Here is a 22,483-nt window from a genome sequence, read left to right as displayed (position 1 = left end):
AAGCTGTGAAATCAGCTTTCATCGCATATGCTAAAGGGACGGGAGAAGACCCACAAGCATCAACACTATCATATCAAAGCATGTTGGAGAAAATCTAATTCTCTGGCTCGTATCACCTTCGTTTGTCAGAGTTATTTCCCTCTCATTTCCACTCACTTTCACACACACACACTGTACAGTATGTAGGGCTGCTCGATTATGGCAAAAATCATAATCTCGATTATTTGGGTCAATAATTGTAATTGCGATTATTAAATGCGATTATTCATTGACTTTGAAAACATCAATTTATTGGAGAAAAAAGATTTGAACAGTATCTTTTTAACAGTTGATTACCCTGAACTTGAAGTATAATTCAACTGAAAAACGAAAAAAAAAAAAATTATTTAAAAAAAAAAGAAAAAAGAAAAGTAATAATAATAATAAAAAAAAAAAATCGTTTTATTTTAATTACGTTTTCGTAATCGTTGCAAGCCATAATCGTAATCGCGATTAAAATACGATTAATTGAGCAGCCCTAACAGTATGTATTATTGACTTGATTTCTTACTAATCTATGCAGACATAAACCCATACAAATGTTACCACACCTAACCCAACGCTCTCCGACAGCAGACATTTTTGCACGAACAGTAAGTGGACAGCAGGATATAATAGTGTTCTCTTCTGTGCAACAAGAAATATTTCACACTGGTTTTCCTATTTTCTCACTGCCTTCTCATCTTTTGGGCTCCCAGTGGTGTTCCCTTTTGAAGCAGATTTGATTTCCCACATTCGTACATCTATCTTTCTTAACAGGGCTGAGTAAGATTGCTTTGATCCCTTTCACACGAAAGGACTCAGACCTGAACAGCTAGCCACCCTGAAGAGGGAAGTCATTTCTTTCTTCAGCTTCCTCCAAATCTCTCCTTGGTTGACATGGGAACGCTGCTTCTCATTTACATAGGCTAACCACGATGTTCCTTCAAACTTAATGAACAGGGAAAGATTGCTGACTGAGTGCTGAGAGGAAAATGGCCCCCAATACCCCCGTGTCCACTGCAGTCCTCTCATCACATCCCAGGAGGCACGATATATGTTGTCTTACTTTCAGCAACAATACAATGCTTTCATTAAGCTCTAAGTGCAACAGCTGAAATCCACTCTGCTCTAATGCACATCCCGCACTCTAACCACAACTCCCTCCAAGTCAAGTGAATCTGCCTATGCTTTGTCTATATATTTAGTATGACTTCCATCATATATTTGGTGCAGGGGAAATGTGATTAAACTTATGATGCGGGGGGTGGACAAGAATGAGAAGACAGTGTTTAAGGGTGGGGATAGGTGAATGAAGCAATCCCAGTTATAGATTACACAGACAGTCAAAATGCAATTCTTTATCCCCTAAGTGCAGGGGTTTTGCACTCCCTAGAAGAAATAAAACTGCCTGTCTCTATTTCTTCCTGTCAGTGTTTCTTCGATCGCCTCTCATCCGCCATCAAGTTCTCTTTCCACGTCTTCCTGCTTGTGCGCTTTGGTGTTGACAGACTGTCAGAGATTTCTCAATAACAGAAGTAGCTACTTTTTTATTAACTTTTAAAAGCCAGAAATGTCAGCAACAGTGGGCACGTCATAATGTCAAGTTTTGTTTGTATTAAAGGCAAAGCACTTAAACACCAAACAGACGCACTGAAGGTTTATATTCGGTGACCAAGAAGTGACAACAAATGTATTACTAATTAGTAGTCATTGACTGCTTGCAAATGATTGAACAAGCAATTACAAATAGTTTCACGATTACATCAATATATCTTCCAGGTACATTTGACTTCTATATCGAATTAGCTTTTCTAATATAATTGCGTGTTTGGAGCAAAATACAAAGTGGTGAGAAAAACCCCAAAAAGTGTAAACTCTAGCATTTCAACTCATGAGATAGTAAATAAGTCGATTTATAAAAAGGTAGAGCTATTAGTCAAGGTGTTGATGAGGTTTACTAACATGTGTCTCATTGCACTGAAGGATGCCATCTGAAAATCAGAGCACCAGGACGGGTTGGGTTTCAACGGCAGTGCTATTAAAGTCTCTGAGGTGAAAAGCCAGTACCAAGATTCACTTAGATAACCAGTTTTCAATTATAAGGAGGTTTTGGGTATGTATCCATATTGACAAGATAATGAAGTTACAACCAGTTTGCGTAAAACGTAAAAAAAATACCTTGCACACAGTATATAGACAACAAATACTTTTAGGTGATATAGTCTACCCTGAACCGCTTGGACCTCTACACAATAAGCAGTCAAATGTTCCTTTCATATACAGATGGAGCATCTTATTTCAGACTCCAGCTTACTGCTTCCTGCTTCCTGCCTACTACCTGCCAGTTACCTGCCTAAGACCTGCCAAAGACCAGTATCTGGGAATGTTAAGCCCTCCCACTATTTTCCAATAGGGCGTTGCCAGATTTTCAATTTCAGGATTTAACCAGGAGATGGCGCTTCCTTCACAGAAACAGTTTTGTTTAGAAGAGCATTTGAACACATCAATATTTTAGATCAAATAAAGTATATCTAATCTTGTAATTCAATAATATATAGTCTTTATATATTAAATAACTTTACACTTGGTAAAAAAATCCTGAATGAGTCTTTCATAAATTGCATTTAGCTGACGCTTTTATCCAAAGCGACTTACTATTTAATAAATGATAAATGATTATTCATAACAAATATGAGTGATGTGATTATTATTCATGCTATATACTGATATAGGGCTAAGTAAGCAATCAATCCTGCAAATTAACCCTTAGTTGTTCAATATATTTATTCAGACAATGTGAGTAGAAATACAGAAATTCTGCTCCCACCTAAGGCCAACGTTGCAATATTACAACATTTCCCTAAAAACTTACCAAAACGTAAACTTTTTTAAAACTCTTTCATTTCTGCTCCAGAGGCCAGGGGTTAAATTGGGATTTGATATGTGGGGGGGCTCTGTTAGAAGGTGCGACGGGGGGGGAAGGAACACACGTTCACTAAGCCGAAAAAACTATATCCGGTCACAGTGATCTGCTATTTTAAAGTAAATTCAACACATATCGACCCTAAATATAGCATATATTAAGAACGAGAAAGTGTTAACATCGTTTTTTGTAAACATATGACAAATGTGCGAGGGTGATGACATCAGAGCACCGTCCTATGGGCTTAGCCCCGGACAGGTACAACAGGTATTCACTCAGAGGGGGGTAGGTACTAAATGCCACCCATTTACATGTAGGCAAACAGTCAAATATCAACATACAGTAGGGGGGTGGGGGATGGTGAACGGTATGTGGGTATGTGGGACAATGAAAAGTCTATGTTAAAAAGCCTCAGTCACCTTAATGAATGTAATTCTTCTGTTTATTCAACGTGGTGGGGGCCGAGGGAACCGGGCAGAGTTTTTCGCCGGTCAACGTGTGTGAAAGTTTAAATCTTCCTTATTGAGCTTTAAAACAAATGAATAACGACTATATATAATAATAAAATAAACACCGGCTGTTGTTATGCCTGCTGTAACGTTAAATTACTCCGTTCTCCGCTTAAGTAATTATGCCGTTACAAGCTTCATAGTTGTATCTATCATCTAAATTTGCCGAAACAAGTTTAATATTCTGAAAGCCAAGACTTTGTTTATTTGAAATCAGATGAAAACAAACTGTAACGGACCCTGCCGTGTTATCTATGATTAGTATGCCTTACTGTACATTCATAATTTCAGCCGGAGGGAGGTGGGCGGCGCTGCGGAGGATTTCTAAACGAACTATTACAGCTGTTATAAAGCATTAAATAAAAAGTCATGAAAGAGATAAGGAGGAGAAAAGGTTTAAGGAAGTAAGCAAGGAATACAGAATGTCGAAATCCTCTGTTTCACGCGATGTCGAACATTGAAGACAGAGGACGGCGGTCCCCCAATCTACACAGCGGGAGAAAGAATATCATAAAGCAGATCGGAGGAGACCTCACGATCTTCCCACATTAGTGCAATTCACCTATACTTAACCCCAAATAAAAGAACCCAATAAAAACAGTTGTTAAATAATAGTGAAGTCACGTTGTAATAATAACTCATCTCTCGGTTTGAGTGTTCTTTTTCTGCTTTGCCTAAAGCCACTGTGTCAAGTGTCTAGTGACTATTTCTCTTAGCGGATGCATGTCAATTTAAATCAATACATACAACTAGGGCTGTGCAATTAATCGTATTTTAATCGCAATTACGATTTTGGCCTGCCACAATTACGAAAACAACATAATCGTAAAAAACGATTATTTTGCTTTGCTTGGTTGTGACCGTGCACTGCAACATATTGGATCTAATTTATTTTAGTCTAATTTATTTGTATTTATCATATTTACATATGTTTAGTAGCTTGTTGAAGTGCGCTCCAAAATATTTGTTGATCTTGTTTATTGGTATTTATTATTTTGATATTATTTATTTAAATGTAAATATAAATGTATAATTTAATTGATTTTTTGTATTGGTTTTTAAGTTGAATTATACGTTCAGGGTAATCAACAGTTAAAAAGATACTGTTCAAATTATTATTTGTATTTGTTTTAAAGTTCAATAAATGGATGTTTTCAAAGTCAATGAATAATCTTATTTAATAATCGTGATATCAATTATTGACCAAAATAATCGTGATTATGATTTTTGCCATAATCGCACAGCCCTACATACAACTATTTTTTAAATCAATAAAAACATTTTCTAAATCCATAAAAGCATTTCAAATTAAGAATGGGAGTCATGTCGTTACTTTGTTGAGAATGTGGCCATGTAATAAACGGGATAATTTGCAGCGACTTGGTCATTGTGGGGAAAAATAACACCCATCCTGATCGTTTCAATGAAGTTGAATACAGAATATTCATATTTGTCAGTGATTTCATGTCAATTCGGCGAACATAAACATAAATGATCGTGGTGAAGATGATGATTAAATTAGGATTAAAAATCGGGAGAGCCGGCAGCATGCAACATAGGGGGGTGGGGGCTGGTGAGCGGTATGGTCAATGTTTGTAAACACTGTGACATTTTGACTTTATTTGATCATTTCAGTTAAAAACTAACGTTCATATCATCTTTTTGAGAAGAGAAATATGAATATGTTAGTGGCTGACCCAGCCCCATGGTCTGTCACAGTAGTGCGGGAAAGAGAAGTGCACTGTTTTGCCTGGCTGGACCTGTAATTTACAGGAAAGGAGTGCACGCTACTAAAGAGACCATGGAAACCAAACAATGGTGTTGCTGTATTGAAGTCCGAGTGGAAACAGTTATATTTGGAGCGTTATGTTAGAATGAAACAGTCAGGTCGTGACTCACAAAAAAAAGTGTTACTTCACTAACTGTAAGCTTGTCACTCAGAGTAACCTACAGTTAACTTAACTGTTGGAAAAGAAAGATCATGGGGGGGAGAGAGCTGTGGCTGATGGGCCATTAGGTGTGTAAACACACAGCTGAGAGCTGCCGTTTCATTCTGACTGTTTAAAAAACGGTAACGGGCTACGCGTCCGGATCTTGATCTGCCTGACAAGGCTCCATTAAAATATAAATATTTTTAGTGAATTACTGAGTTTAGGCACGTTAATAACATTTTAATGAAGTTGAATACAGTATATTCATATTTGTCAGTGATTTCATGTCAATTCGGCGAACATAAACATAAATGATCGTGGTGAAGATGATGATTAAATTAGGATTAAAAATCGAGAGCCGGCTGCATTTCCTCTCGTTCGTTTTTTTCGACTAAACAACATTATTTTGTTAAATAACAACATGGTGATGTTTTGTAAATGATTACATGTCTTATTTAGCACAGACTATGACACGTGACATATGGATCTTAACAAAGATCTGCTATACATTAGTACCAGACATACTGTACATCCAGTTTACTGTATCGAAGTTGATTTCACATGAGCTCCAGTGTGGAACCCCACTGCACCCCCTGGTGGATCAATGATCCATTGCAGCTGGCTTCACAATAATTAAATTTATTTATCACGGGGGCGGTATCAAGTCAGACTGGGGGCCGGCTCTTCATCACGAACCGATCACGGGCCGATCACGGACCAATCACGGACCAATCACGACCCTCGCGTTTCAAACTGTCTGAAATAAGATGCTCCATCTGTATAGGCTGTGTGAAACCAGTGTTGCTGCTTGTCCCCATGACTTGTTTGGTCTGTTTTATGTCAGAATAAGTCCATTCAGTTCTGCAAAATGTGAAACAGCGATGGCAGTCACTCAAGCAGTGAACTAATGACACCTCACTGTTGTTTTCCAGCTGTTAAGTGGAGGTGTGGATGCTGCTTATCTGTGATGGCTGACAGTAGAGGTTCTTTGAGTGGGTTATCATTATCTCTCGAATATCTAACAGCAAACTCAACCACCGTGGCAGAACAAAATAGTCTCAAAGCAGAAAAGCCAAAATACCCTGACTGATGTACGACTCCAAGAATCTCTTATCTTCATTGTTACATATTTCACTGCAGTGTAAATGCTACCCTGTTGGGCTGTGTGGTCAAAATCATTATATTACCTTGGCAAACCTTGGCTATTCACAATATCATCCCAATAATGATCAAATTATGAAAATAGCTTAAATGACACCTCAACATACTGAATGTACACTTTACATTTTGTTGGGAAAAATATTTGTATTGCATGACAGAAGGGATACGAAACTCTCTTTGTGAACATAATCAGAAATAATGATCCCCCAGTAGACATACATTTTATTTATGTAATGTTTGTGTAAGTAAGCTTTTTCAAGTCACTGAGATAATCAGGTATCCAGATAATAAAAAATCACCATGATCAACTTATTGTGAGTGTTTTTAATCGGGATCTGCATCACAAGATAAATGGAACTGCTAATGGACTGTACTTATATTGCGCTTTATCGGGTCTTTATGACCCCTCAAAGGGTTTCGAATGTTGCCCAAGGATACATCGACACGTTGACTGCACAGGCTGGAATCGAACCCACAACCTTCTAGTTAAAAGACGACCACACTACCTTGCAGCCCCAGTCATCTAAGATGGAGCAAATTGAAAAAGCAATTAAATGCCATTGTTATGCATTTCAGCATATTTCACATGTGTATAGAAATCTAAGCAACTCATTTCACTAGACTTTTGTCACAGTTCGCTCAAAATCATGCTTTAGACAAAGCGTAGAATAACATTGTGATTCAATAATAAGTGGATACAAACATATGTCCCAAAGACTTTACAGACCCAGGCTTAAATACTGCAGCTTCAGTTTTTTCTTTCCTTTGTTTTCCAAACAAAATGATTCTATACTTATAAAACAGCATGTCTCACAGTGTTCCCTCAAAGATGTATTAAATTGAGCTTCATAGTTAGGGTATAATAATCTTATCCAGGTTGAGATAAAGCTGGAATCCCAGACGGAGTTATACACTTGTCAACAAAAGGGCTTCATATGCTAACCAGAGAACTCATTTTTCAAGCGATTTGACATCCTCATCCATCTCATATTGGCCTCCTCCCTCGGTGAAGGTAATGAAAATTGCAGACTCATCAGTGTAACAAAAGCACCAGATTGCATATTAAGTGGCTCCTCCCCACCCTCATTTACAGTGCAGAGCCATGTCACCCGATTGATCAAGTGACCAAGTGAAAAACAAAGCACCATGAATTATGCAAAGATCCGAGTCATAAAAGCTGGAAGATGCCAGCAGCACATGGGCTCATACATTAGTTATCAGTAGACAGGGTTTTATCCATAATGCCAGAGTGCTCAAACTAACGGCAACACAAAGAGTATTTGTTCAATCAACGTGTTTACAACCTTATAACATCCCTATTATAATCTAAATAGCAGCGGACTGTCCTGTTATATTCATATCTAAATCCCCCGCAGGCAACTAACTCGCTTTGCATTTTTATAAAGGACATGAAGAAGAATAAGTTGAAACAAATAATGGAATGTGCTTGCCAGTAGAGGTCAATAAAAATGCTTTGATAGACTGATACCAAAAAAGCAGAAACAAGAATATTGGATATAAAACAATAACATACCATAAGATTAAAAAGAAAAAGGGTCTGGTACGGTGACTCAGCATTATTTTGGCACAACAAGATGACACAAGATTTGTGTGTATATGTTTTACTATTTGCCAAAGTTTAAACAAACCAATTCCAATGTGTGTGTGTGTGTAATGGGTTTTTTACTCGTCTCCTACTCTGCACTAACATGTCAAATTCACGATTAATGATGCTAAGTAACATTTATATAAAAAAATGCATGTCTTATCCCCGTGCTTTTAAATCCTTATGGCACTCCCAGGAGACTCTCAGTTGCTCTTCACTTCACTAAGTGTCCATCCTTGTCGCAATTCTCGCATATTTCTCCCATTAGCCAATGTTTTAAAACGAAAAACATACTGCTCAGAGAAGGGGGGAAAAAATCCCTTTCTGTTTCTGCAGCCACACAGCTGTACATCGTGTTCAGACTCTCACCTGTCCAGACTGACTGAGATGGCAGGGAGCCAAAGAAGAGATGCTATGCATAATTCCAGACTTCTTGGAAAGAAGAATTTCCTTCTCTAACAGATGGTGTTGTACCTTCTATAAAATATGCATATCTTATATACTTGGTGGAATCTTATACAGGATGTGACTTTGCTGTGAACTTTTTACTGCTCAACACACTCATAGAAAATATCACCTAGGAAGTGGGAATAATGCATAAAATGGCATACTGTAACACCTCTTCTCTTTACAAAATTCAATTATCTCCTAAAATAAACTAAGGGCAGCTTTCATACTTTCATTTCGAATCACACATGTAAAGCTTAAAAGAAAACATAGTTAACAAAACATGGTCTTGCTACTTTTCAACCATTTGTAATGCAGTTTAACACAATGAACTATTCTACAAAATATTTGGTTATTTTAGTTTATGAGGTTGGTATCTGAAGTTATTTCCTTTTGTATCTAATGTATATACAATAGCGTCAATTTACCCTTCGCTACAAACATCAGTGTAAGATGTCCAAAAAGTCTTAGCAGGTGACCTCACAGGTGTCTTACCTCGGCCTGTAATTTGATACCAACGTGGCAGCAGAAGGCAAAATCAACCACCTAATATACCCTTTCACAGTAACGTAATGCCAGCTGCTCTAGTGCGTAACTCCAAACTAGGGAACGTAAATGAATCTGACGCCTCTTTAAGCAAGGTCATAGACAGACACATGTGCACCGAAATTCATAAAAACACAACAAAATGATGAATAAACAAAGCAAATGTTAAGTCAGCTTGGTTAGGTGTGGTAGTCCAGTGCAGAGCTGTTCATTACCTGCTGTGAGATGTAATCAGTGGTAGCAGGGGAGCCCTGGCGCTCTAATGACCAGAGTGATTAGCCCTGGCCAACAGACTGGCCTGTGGCTAACACCCAGCTAGCACAAATACCCAACAGACACAGTCTAAACACCAAGGCAAGCAGCTGGTGCTAAAGCCTTATCTCTCCCCAGTCCATAGATACCAGGACAATTCATTAACTGATTAACGAAAGGTATTTGATGACTAGGACAAGGACACTTTTGAGAGGGCACTGCAACTCTTGCTCTGCGGGCCATACTCTTCTCTTCACAATCACCGATAATTTCAGCTACACCACGCAACCCCAACAATAATTTGAGAACTAAATGTTTAAACTGGATTTAACGTTGGTACACATCATGCTGAAGTCAAGTAATCCATATGGTCAGGGATCTTTCAACGACAGGAAACAGCCTGACGACGGACACAAAAGATCCAGTTGCCTTTGAATGGAGAACTACTTTGCTTCCGTTTAGGAAACCCTTTTTTATTTGCTCCTAAATTCAAAGTGAAGTGAAAAATGGCTTTAACACATCATTAGTTTTTCCATTCTCCATGCCATGGTACACAACCATTTAACAGTAAATGCAGAAACATTTACATTTAAAAGATTTTCCTATTAAAATGTCAGTTTTGCTTCCAATGAAAACAATTTTCAATGGTTTATATTAAGGAATATATAGGGATGCACAACTATGCCTTTAATTATCATAATTATTCATCCATCTTGAAAAAAACATTGTGTAATCTGTCAAATTGTACGACAAACAAATATTGTTGTACTTGAAAGCAATTGAAGAACTACTTTAAAATGAAAAATGTTGAAACGTTATTTTCCTTTTACTCTAACATGAAATCAGATCAAAGTAATAAGGCCACAGGAGCCAAAGCAAAGGGCAGGTAATCACAGGGTGAAAAAACCAAACAAGTTGACCTATGAATATCACAGCCAATCAAGCTTAATTAATTGCGTAAGCCACAAATGTGTGTTAACCTGTGCAGCTCAATCATACCCTAATACATTTGCAAACATGCTGTCTTAAAGGTTGCTTTGATCAATAAATAATGTATCTGTTTGAAAGCACCAATAGTAATACTTAATCAAATGATCAGTATCGATAGTATATATATTAGTAATAAACCCCAATGGAATTGCTCTTGAGTTTAATTCACTTGTTTATCTTCACTCACTAACACTGCAGATTGTGCTAACCTCTATGTGATGATGTAACTGCTATTATGACGGCTGATTCCTCACTGAGTGCTCTTGTTTTTATGTAGCTGCGGGACAGAGTAGCCCTCAGTGCGAACAGTATCCTCAATGTGCACTTGACACAGAAATGAAAAGCCATTATGCAGTTGATGTTCATTCGTTTTTCCTAATTACACAACTTCCCACCTGTGTTACAAAGTGCAATTTATCATAATCCCTATGGGGAAGCATGCTGAGCTGGCTGATGCTGATTCTAAATACAGACACAAAAAGGTTGGAGCGTTTAGCCAGGGCATTTCGGATGGAAACACTGACCCTGATGGAAAAATATATAAACACCATTATGTGCTTTTGCAGTGCAGCACGGAGCAAATGAAAGATTTGATGTGGGCCTCAAGTGCTCTCATGATTATTGTGATGGGATGAGATGGTTTTAACATGATAAACCCGGTGCACCTCTTTGTGCAATGTATTTTGAGAGACAACATTTCAAGTACAACAATTAAGAGGATGTGTTTGTTATGTTTGTTGAACATCTGTGGGAAGGATAAGAAGGTATTCAAGATTATTGGCAATGACAGCTTGATTAATAACTAAGTAAAGATGTGATGTTAATGAATATTATTCAAGAGAATATCAGAAGGGTTGCGTAATCGTTAGCCTCAGACGAAATATATAACCATTACACTCTTTATGTTTCCTCTCAGTCCCTGCAATGTGTACCATTTATCGTCAAATATGTCCACAACTTGTTTTGTCAATTATTTTCATTGAACAATCGGAAACCCTAGATCAGGGGTCTGCAACCTTTTTGACCAAAAGAGCCATTTTGCCCCCTTTTCCACCAATTTTTTTTGTCTGGAGCCACAAAACATATTTGATAGCTTGATAGCTTATAAAGTTGTATTGTTACATCATAGCATGCATTTATTATGTATTACATTATAGAAAACTGTTTAGGCCTACCTCTAATAATAAACAAAGAAGGAGAATAAATGAAGGAGAAAAAAATACACATAAAGTAGGCCTACTAATAAATCAACACAGCATTTGGGGAGTCCTCTGCACATTTGAAGAAAATGAATATAATTCAAATGGGCCCACTTTGAAATAAATAAAACATATAGCTGCACCATAAAAATAGTTAACTGATTGAATTATGACTGAAGATCGTCAGCTGTCTTCCTCTTCCGTGTTTTTCCTCCAATACGTAGAGGCTGCAGCACCTTTGACAACTTCTCTCCACAAATCAAATATACTGGTAAGCCAGCATCGTTTGCTGTGAAAGCATATAACTCTAACCACGCAGAATGAAACCCTCTGTGTCCCCCCGATACTTTTATTTTCTTTGATTTTCTTTGATTTATCCATAGTTCGCTCATCGAGCCGGGTTTCAGGTTATTCGCCTGCAAGAAAAGGCGCTGCATGGTGCGGGACCGTAGCAGGATATGACGCATATTTTAGTTGACCTAATTAAAACCGTTTTTGTTTTTATTAAATGTATGTGTCACAGTATCACCTCAAAATACGAAACATGTTCAACCGTGCAACAAAAATATAAATAGTCCTACAAATATTTTTATTTTATTTCCATCTTATTTTTGTCTAAGCTCAAGGGAGCCAGAGTAGAGGGCTTAAAGAGAGGGGCGGTTTGCCAACCCCTGCCCTAGATCAACAAAAAAAAGCCTACCTCTGATGGCAAGATTTTAATTGTGAAATGTTGATAAACACACAACATACTGTAGGTGTGAAAATATCCTGCAAACCACTGAAATGTAGTCAGAAAAAGTGCATCTTAATACAGAGACTTTAATAATCAGTATTTTCACTCTGGCCACCAGCAGAGCTGCACATGGATTGAGACAGTTTAGGGAAATAAAAGCTTTGGTTTGTCATCCTTGCTGCCTAATAGGACCGCAATACTGTAGGAAAAGAAAACACATGTATTTACTGTTTGGCATGACAAAACACATCGTGACAAGTTTGGGTTAAACCAGGCCTGTGGAAATAACAATTCATTCTATTCATACAGCCAGAGTAACAAGCACATATCCCCCGGTAAAGACATGCCAGTTGTTTTAATATGTGATATAGCTAAAGGGTTAAGCTAAAGCTAAATTAATAAAAAATCTATAATCATACATATTTTAACATTTTGATACAGGCTATTACATATTGTAAAGGAAAGAAGGATAACATACAATAGGCTTTAATGAGGGGTTGGCTTTTATTCCACTGCATTATCTCAAGAAAGTGATGGCTGCGGGACACGAAGGAGCTGAGATGAGGAGCAGGATGGGGAAACTCAGAATGATATGGTTGAAAAGCAAAAAGTAAAAATGTTTTGGTTAACAAACTCAAGAACACTGTTCAAACAAAGATATTTAAATATGAACCGAAATTGGACCAGACACAAAAAGCATAAATCAGCACTTGCACATCATTTACATCATAACAAGTTTTTTTAAATGACTATAATTATACACCATAATATCCCTGTGATTTAAACTCTCTTTTACTTCTGAATAACCCTGTAATGGGAAGCTGAAAAGTAAAGCTACATGCAGTGCAGGAGAGTAGATGATGTATTCAGCTCTACAGTCAACAGAGCCCGGTGGTCCACTAAACCTCTCATTTTCTCTAATTCAGCGCGAGTGAGCCACAGATCTCGGAGGGTCTAATCCCCCTGCCTTAGTCATCTCATGACCACATTTTAAATCTCTAAACCCTCGCTGAGCTCAGTCCATGTGGGTGCCACCACCACTCTGCGCTGTCTGCTTAGCCCCAACAATGCACTATCCATGTCACAAGGCGCACTTCTCAGCACAACAGAAACCACTTAGCCACATGGTCAGACTTAAACACATGGTCTTAAACACATGGTCTTAAACACATGGTCTTAAACACATGCAGCTGATGCCAAACAAAGGAACAATTTTGACTTTTTTTTAATCCTTCACCTCAGAGGGTGACTTTTAACCCCTGCTAACTGCGGCACAACTGTGATTGTCTCCAAGTCTTAACACACAATGAAAAGACTAATCCTTTCACAAAATATGAAATCCTGAAGGGAATGTTTAGACTTATGAAGCATGTGCTTTTTGGTGCATTTATCTACTAAGGAAATATTTTGGAAAAGTAATTATAATGTCAGTGGTTGCCTGTAGAGCTAGGCTGGCTAATATTACATTTAGGCAGATATATTGGTTTCTATATATATATCTGGGCCAATAATGAACAAATGAGGTACAGAAATGCCTACTAGGTATGTTATTTTTTCTTTATTATTACCATCGTTATGGGCATGTTGTCCAGTATTGGTTCACACAAAAAGTTCCCTGCTGAAGAATGTTTTCGTAAATGCATTGGGTGCAGTTGGTGTGCATTATAGTGTTTGCCATCTGCCCCTTGCCCACAATGCAGACCTTGGAATACCTGATAAATATATCGAATTCCTCTCTCTGGACATCCAAGGTCAGGAAACCACCTAATCTATTTGAGAAATCTTTATCTGGCTGATGCATTTAAGCTGTATGGATTAGTTGGCCTCTGATATTAGACATCTAAATAATTCATCTTTCTGCTTTTATTTTGCTCAACCAAGATACGCAAAATAAAACCTACATTTTTACTTTTAAAAGTCTGCTTAAGAGGTTCGTCACCCACACAATGTGATTCACTCACTTGTACAACTTCCTCTGACTGTGTCAAATGACCGGTATTGGCTGGTATGAAAGACAGAGTGGCATCATGTGTATTTGAAAGAGACTTTATGTGCCCACAACGCTCTGTGAGTAACAATCAGGTGAATATATTTCAGGGCGATTCTTCAGAAATGCAGTAAAAGCACAGGCAACTTCAAGGCACTATGGAAGCTTAACCCCAATAGAATATCTCTGACCTCAACCATGTGTCCTTTCACTAAACCCCAACTAAAAGGAAAACAACAATTGTATTCAATATAAACATTTGAATTCAGTGCAGTTAAGGACTGACTAAGAATAAGTGATTGGGGTTAATAACTGATAATGCACTTGGATAAAACAGCATGGATTAGCTTGAAGCTAAATTAGAAATTCAACAAGGCCTCGGCTCAATTTATTTTCTTCTCTCGAGCTCTGCGCCGCAGTGGAGAGGAAGTCCTTGCCCTCCGCAAGACACATTTGGATGCAAGACAATATTTCCTGATGATGTGCTTTCTAAGATAAAGCCTGAGGGGATTCTCTTGATCTCTCTGTTAAACCATGCTGTCTTTAACTTATACAACAAGACAGTGTCAATTTGCAATTTTGCATCTTTAATTTGCCAAAGCACGTTAAACTATGGTTGAAAATATAACGTTCTTATCTAAATCTCGTCGTTGTCTAAAGCAATACATTAAAAAAACCTATAACTTTGCAATGACATATAATGTAAGCAATCAAGTGATGGTCAAATGTACAAAATGCTACTTATTTAAATCTATTATTTACATGCGTTGTGTACTAGACTGTACTTTTGAGAAACATGGCTGGGTAACTTTTAGAAAGTTTGACATTCACTGTCTCCACTGCAAAGCACCACAGGCTTTAAAGCATGGCTCAAGGGAATCTCTGCAGTGGTGACAGGCAGCACAGATGTAATGCCAGCCACCGGCTTGTCAACAGCTCACAGCTGGAACATACCCAATCTAACTGAAGTCACAATAAACATATAAATACTGAAAATGCCCTAAATACAACTTTCAAACAGGGTTTTTATTGATCCAGCTCAGCATGAAGTAAAACTTACTATTTCCATATACTAATAAATGGTCAGAAGGCCAAGACATATGTTTTATTCTGCAAGATGTAGCTAACAGCCCAAAGAATCTCACTGGAATTTCCACTAAATGCATTTCGAGGGAAGTAAAACAAACTCTAAACAGATGTTAATTAGCTTGTTACAATATGTGATATGTGACCTACAGTTAATTAAAGTAGAGTATGAAATCCCACACTTCACTGACTTTACAGCTTGGCTTCTGTACAATATACCTCTATATCCTGTAAGCTTACGCAGCAAGACTTGTTTTCTGAACACACCTCATGCCGGGTTCTTAAGAGAATCCATTCTACAGTTATATTGTGGCCTTGAGATATTACATCTGGCTAAGCATTCACTCTTGAACTGCAGAGGTGAGATAAAGGCTTAAACAAAGAACTGACAGCTTAATGACACAGGCTCTGATATAGAATGATCATATTGTATTGCATAATATAATCCAATACTTCATTAGTTTTCTCACATTAATACTTAGACTGACATGCCAAGCTCGTGTAGATCCATAATTGACAATAATGACAGCTGTAGCAGGGTTCAAAATGTGAAAGAGCGATAAGAGAGGCAGACAATGTGAGACTAATGTGGGAGGAATAAAATATCTACTCAACAAATGTGTGATTATATTAAAATAGAATCACTACATTATTCCCCTGGTGCAGAGATCAGATATCTGTCAATCTCCTGCACCTCCTCGGGTGCAGCCTGTTGTACTGGTTTGGTACTAATGGTCCACTCTCGTACATTTCATTCCACTACTGGTCTGGTGGCACAGTTTACTACCTCTGATATCTGACACAGAGCTGCTGATCTGATAATTGCGTTCTTGCTGTGGAGAACTTGCCCTTCCCCACATGAAAGCAGAGAGGAAGGAGAGGTGGTAAATCATTACACAGGATTTCAACCTACAGTTCTCCTCTGAATCTGTGAAAGATCATCATTGGAAATTGAAACACCATGGAAGAAACGTGGAAAGGAAGAAAACACATTTCACAATTGCTCCTGTTTCGTCTTCCTCCACAATACACTTGGGCCCAAATCATTTCAGGCATCACTACCCACGAGTCTCTTATCAAATAATATTGAAATGGTTACCCTGAGGTGTCCATTGTGCATATGAATAAAGTCATATTTGCAGAGTGATGGGTAAGTTATGATAGTAATGCACTCACTGTTGGGAAACTATTCTTTATCCGATGATGACATTCCATTTTCACAACTCATCCTCTTTCTTTACTCTGTGAAACCTGAGAGCAAGAGTTATTGTATTCCAAAATGCCAAATTCAAGCCTGCATTACAGCACCTATCTGCAATCATTCACCTAATGATTGCCACCGTCCTTGGTGAAATTAGGTTGTTTTACAGCGTTTATATGGGAAAACATCAACCTAAATATAAAGTTGATTTAACAAATATTTGTTTGTATGAACATTGGATCAAATGATGGTGGGTTTGTAAAAGCGATCATACTGGCAAACTTTGAGTATTTGCTTCATTCTTCAGAGTTTTTTTGTGTGTATTTGGGCTCATAGTTTTTGGTTTTCTGGGGGGCAACTTTATAGTTTTGTTTCTCTCTCACATCTGTCAATGCTGTTTTTACAGCTTCTTATGCGGACCACAAGATGCCAAACAGATCAATGTATTCTAAGAACTCTCCTGAGGTAACAGTTCTTATTCAAAACATAACACACCCTCTAAACAGAACATTTATATATATATATATATATATATATATATATATATATATATATACATATTTTCCAACTAGCAACAAATGACCTGATTTCACTAACAATAAACTGCCTCTGTTGCCAAAGCAAAACATATTTTTTGTATTATTTATCCGTGCCATTGACCACTGTTGTTGTCTACAAATATTAAAAACAAATCCATAATGCACAACATGGGCATTATTTCTTGTGTGTCAATCCTGCTGTAAATGTTTAATTGTGCACCAAATCTGGGGATAGATACAATCCCAAACAAATAAAAAATACCTTGCATGACCCCAACTCTTCAGCTACAACCAATTGGCTTAGTCTCTTTAAAAAGGGATGTGTTAAGAATAACCATCATATAATGCCAAAATGACTAATGTTACACATTTTGACACAAGACAATACTAAAAAGTCTACATTTAGACTATTTGTTAAACTCCCAAGATTGTCTTCTTCCTCCAGTGCTCAAGGGCTGGGAAATTAGTGCAGTCTTATTTGTTTCAGCACCAGAATGCACTTTGTCTGAAGCGCTCATACAACAGAGAAGATTAGATCATTAGTCAGCCACAGGATTGTTGCAGCCCTTGTTAATTACCGTTTTATCACACACACACACTCCTACACATCTGCCTGGTGCGAGAGCATGTGATAAAGATGTGAAAACTAAATTAAATGCAAACAGCTCACCGAAAGCAATGCGAGCAAAAGGTGCCTTGAGCTGTGTGACTGTGGACTGCTGAACATTGTATTGAGAGCCGGTCATTCTCCAAGAAGCCGCTCCATCTGGAATAACCTGCTACATCTGGGGGGTGGGGGGCCTGACCACCCGGTGGAATGATTAGTCTCATTTTGACTTCCACCTGTAAGAGCCACGCCTCGGAGGCTTTCCTCTCCATCCTTTGGTTTGAACAAGACACTCCATTACTTCTAAGGATAATTCACCATCGTCTAATTTATCCCCTTGCTTCACTTCAGTTACCAGAGTATTTTATAACCTCTTTAGTTCACCCTATTAATACTTAAAGAGAAGATCGCCTTGAGCTTCCCGTCTTCCATCATGACAATAAAAATGGTATATACTCTTTGCCAGTGCTAAGGCTCAAAGCAGAGGTGAAGACCTCACATCAATCAAGCAACAACCACCAAAACTGGAGTGCAGATACCTTAATCTTCAATTCCTCTGATGGCCACTACAAACCGGCTCCAAGGAAGAAAAATCAGGGTCTAATGCTAGTTTGCGTCTTCTTGGTTGGCATTTTGAAAACAACTATTAATCCACTTCCAACTTCCTAAAACTTAAACATACCAAACAGATGTCCCTGAGAAGGTGTCACATTTCCATGCTGTCTTTTGTAGCTGTATTGTAACAGGGAGAATAAGGCAACATGTAGTTTTCCATCATGCTTTTAGAGCTCAAACTGTTTTTGAATCATCATAGGTTACTAAATAGGTGCAGGATAATAAAATTGTCAAGCTAAAGGCAAAAATCCCTTTTCTTGTAGCTTCTCAATTGTGAAATGTGCTTTTCTTCATATTTAGGAATCATGCAGTAGCCTCTACTGTATATCAGAAGGAAAATGATGTAGAATATTTGTTGGAAATTCAATTTGCAAACTTTAAGTATGAGATAAAAATGTCAGAATGTGGACTTTTGTGAATTAAATGCCAGGCAAATCAAGAATATGCCATCACATGATGTGAAATCCTGTCTTTATGTGAATAATTATTCTCAAGCACCAAACAATTATAATTTGTTCAAGAACCTCTACTACCTTTAAGGTCCTTACACACCGAGCCGATTTTCGGCGTCGATAGATGTCGGGCCGTCGATGAGCGTCGTGTCGCCCTACTCAGATTGGTGTGTCGTCGTGTCTTTTCGGCTGTGCCGACACCTTCCGTCGCCGATTCGACATGTTGAATCGGGAGGCCGTCGGCAAAAGAAATCACTCCGATTGGCTGTTCAGCTTAGCGAATCAGTGCATGAGAGGCGAAACGGAAGTGAGGGACCCAAACAAACTATTAAGAAGGCAAATCTGAGATTTCATTTAACTCCAGCTCTTGACACAGGTTCGGCAAAGCCCCATGAGCTTCTCGCTGTAGAGTGAAAATGGAACGCACACGCTATTTGTTGTTTGTTTATATCACGCAGTCTGTTCTTCTTCTCTCGGTGTATCACGCAGTCTGTCTTCCGGTTGTTGCCTCTTTTGAATGACGAATACACACTACCGACGCCTGCTGGTAAGGAGAGTTATTGCCACTCACGCATGCACAGTTCGTACGTGCAACTTGGCCGTCTGCTGAAGTCTTTGCGGTGTGTTCCAGTGCGAAATATGGCCAAGACGCAGGAGACGTGAGGCGATGTGAGCCGACGTTCCGTCAGGACGTGTTTTTTGGTGTCAGTTTGGTGTGTAAGAGGCTTTAGATGTTGCATATTACATCTTATCACAAAAGTGACGACAAAAACACTTTTGACAGTTATTTGTGCACACACACACACACACACACACACACACACACACACACACACACACACACACACACACACACACACACACACACACACACACACACACACACACACACACACACACACACACACACACACACACACACACACACACACACACACACACACACACACACCACACACACACACACACACACACACACACACACACACACACACACACACACACACACACACACACACACACACACACACACACACACACACACACACACACACACACACCACACACACACACACACACACACACACACACACACACACACACACACACACACACACACACACACACACACACACACACACACACACACACACACACACACACACACACACACACACACACACACACACACACACACACACACACACACACACACACACACACACACACTTTTTCAGAGTCCTTCCCTATTTCTTATTTTGAGTGACATTAAAGTAGTTTGACATAAAGAGATTTTCCTTTACTTTTAAATAAAAGGTAGAAAATAGCACTGCCCCCTCACAGGAAACATTTTGATTGGCATAGCCAGAGCAGCACAGGTAGAAAAATAATTGAGGTCCATTATATTAAAGTGTCAGAGCCGGACAAGCCAATACAACAGGGCACAACTAGTTCAGCAGTCATTAATGCGATTCATTTCCCCTGTGCTTATGGCTGGTTTAATGTTGAAATGTTTGCAGAGAAAAACACCTTTTCTGGGCATGTAAATAGACCTAAGAAGGGATAAGATGAATTGAATTTAGATTAAGCGCCAACATGATGAAAACCTTGACAAACAAAAGGTGATAATTAATCATTTATAGGGTTTTCAGGTTGGCTGAACAGCAACAGTGGATAGTCTTATTGTAAGCAACGATGTTTTGTCAATGAGAATATGAGGTTTCAAGAGTAAATAGAATACAGTCAAGGTTTTTTTTCATGATAAGTCTACAGGGTTATGATGCTATTTGTGGCATGATGAACATTTGCTATGCAGGTGTATACTTGCACAACGTTAACTCTGCCTTAATGCCAGATGATAAAGGTTTCTAACATGTGCCTGTTCACAGTTTATAGTTTCATTTACAACAGCAGAAGCTACTGGTCAGCGAATTAGGCAACATGAAACATATGGCTATTGCTAGGCTATCATCATTATTGCCATATTTTGCATGCAAAATAAATTATATCAGGCGACAGGCCCCCAATCTCAGACACCTGTGGGGTTCCAAACATCACCAGAACGTTTTAAAAGACTCTGCAATGCAGCTTTATCTATAACCCTTACAAGGAAGCATTGGCTTTTAAGGCATTGGTTTTTCTTTTAAAATGAATAGATCCTGCAATCATGAGGTTTTAAACCGGTTTATAATATCTAAAAAGAGTACACGTAAGTGCCCGTGTTGCATTCTAATGTGCCCTGAGAGCCTGTGAATAGACCCTGTGAGTGAATGAAGTTTTGAAGGGGCTGCCTCCTGCAGCGCGACACTGCTCACACACACAGGGGAAGTTATTAAATGCCAGTCATGTTTCGATAAAATGTTCGTATTGATATGCATATGAGAACGAGTTACAAAAGTCAACTAATAAGAAATGCAGCTGTCGCCTCTCAGCCGGTGAATTGATACACTCCTCGAGGTTTCCTCGCTAAAAAAAAAAAACGTGGGTAATCACTATCATAGCCTATAACCGATTTGCTCATTGAAATGTTACGAATACAGCCGTAGTCGAGGCATTGATGAGACACGATCCTTGGATAATCCTGAGTGAACGCTGATGCACTCTGTGTTTGAAAACTTCACCCTCCAGAGATTAGCGGCACGGATCACGGCAGAGTTGGAGTAAACGGCTGCCCCTTGCCGATGGATTACTCATTTCACGGTGGGTAATCAACAATATACGGTAAACATATTGAGAATTGAAGTGTCCCGAAAAGGCTCCTATTCCGTGGTCCAAAAAAACAATTAGGTACTGTAGTGAGACCGGTAATTTGGTCTACGCGTGCGTATTTTAACGCCCATGTGGTCATAAATGCGCCTGAAACATAACAACATTCGTCCTCAAAACAACAGGAAACGTCTTACCATGTTTTGGCTCCAAGAGTGCGTGTCAAAAATCCCTTTAGGACGGGAAAAGGAGCCACAAATACCGGCTGGCAGGGCAGCTGCAGCCTCCTCACACAGGCACATCAGCGCTCTGCTGCCCCAGTGTCTTTAGCCCCACACAGCAAGAGACCGCAGCACTTCTCTGTTGGGATGTATCCGGGTTGTAATGCGAGTCAAGTGCATGGAGCAGCCCAATCCAGGTCCCTAGGTCCCTTTCTCTCTCTCTCTCACTCTCTCCGCCTCTCTCCCTGGCCATGACGCGTAAAGCAGGTAGGCTAATCTTATTACATCGGTCAGAAAGGTGATCCCGGCTAAAGCTCCGTTTCCCTCCTCCCACCCTCTTAACTGCCTAATATGCACCTGGCAATCCCACGTTCACACACCCCTGAGACAAATGCATCATATTTACCAGGATACCTATTAACAAGAACGGAAAGAAGTCACCCACTCATGGAGGTCAAACTAATCCATAACTTATTAGTGTGTGTGGACTGCAATGCCACCCTTTCACACAAGTGGACATAGCTTCTCAATGAAGGTCACCAAAAGCTATTTACTGTCAGTTGTCAATTTGTTCAGAGTAAATCCATTAGTCGGGTCTGTCTCCACCGATTGGATTGGAGCTGAGAAATAACACCACTGGAGGCAGCTAGCTATGATTCACCTGTCACTTTGCAACAATCACTGGCCTTTTCTTCCCTCCAGCTTAACCAACAACAAAAAGCCAGCCATCAATATACTCTAATTAGATGTT

At 38.9% G+C, this 22,483-nt stretch overlaps 1 protein-coding gene across 1 annotated transcript in view; it reads right to left on the bottom strand.

The window, feature by feature from the left end:
- Positions 1-21,952, bottom strand: part of pcdh15a (protocadherin-related 15a) — a 159,696-nt gene extending 137,744 nt beyond the window's left edge. Inside the window, exon 1 of the mRNA XM_034151808.1 lies at positions 21,709-21,952. The gene's annotated coding sequence lies outside the window, so the exon portion shown is untranslated. The remainder of the gene's footprint in view (positions 1-21,708) is intronic.
- Between the last annotated feature and the right edge of the window lie 531 nt (positions 21,953-22,483).

Source organism: Trematomus bernacchii, unplaced genomic scaffold (genome assembly GCF_902827165.1).
Source record: "Trematomus bernacchii unplaced genomic scaffold, fTreBer1.1, whole genome shotgun sequence".
NCBI classification, from domain to species: domain Eukaryota; kingdom Metazoa; phylum Chordata; class Actinopteri; order Perciformes; family Nototheniidae; genus Trematomus; species Trematomus bernacchii.
This window is presented reverse-complemented; position numbering and strand designations above follow the sequence as displayed.